Genomic DNA, 436 nt, shown 5'->3' with positions numbered 1-436 from the left:
CCCTCTCTCCTACCCTTCTAGAACCGAAACGCCTCCGCGCCAAGCCTGAGCTGTCCCCGCCCCGTTCCGGGCGGGAGCAAAAGCTCCTCCGCCGACACCACACTGCCTCCATCCCAGCCTCCTTCCTCCTCCGCCTCCATCTCCACCGTCTCCACCACCCCAGAAAACCTGACGCCGGAAGCGATGCACTACCCTGCAACTGCGCCGGTGGGAGGGAAAGAGGGCGGCCCTGCGTCCTCAACGGCGAGGACTGGGGCCGGGGTCGGCCGAGCGGGAAAAGTAGGGAGGAGGCAGGGAAAGGGGAGGGGGTGAGCTACTTCGCTCTTACTGAGAAGAGGACTGAAGTCCCTCACTGCATGTCTGGACCCTCCTCCCTCCCTCCCTCCCTCCCTCCCTCCTTCCCTCCTTCCCTCCTTCCCTCCCTCCCTGTTTTCTG

This window comes from Nannochloropsis gaditana (assembly GCF_000240725.1).
Source record: "Nannochloropsis gaditana CCMP526 unplaced genomic scaffold scaffold127, whole genome shotgun sequence".
Classification (NCBI taxonomy): Eukaryota; class Eustigmatophyceae; order Eustigmatales; family Monodopsidaceae; genus Microchloropsis; species Microchloropsis gaditana.
This window is presented reverse-complemented; position numbering follows the sequence as displayed.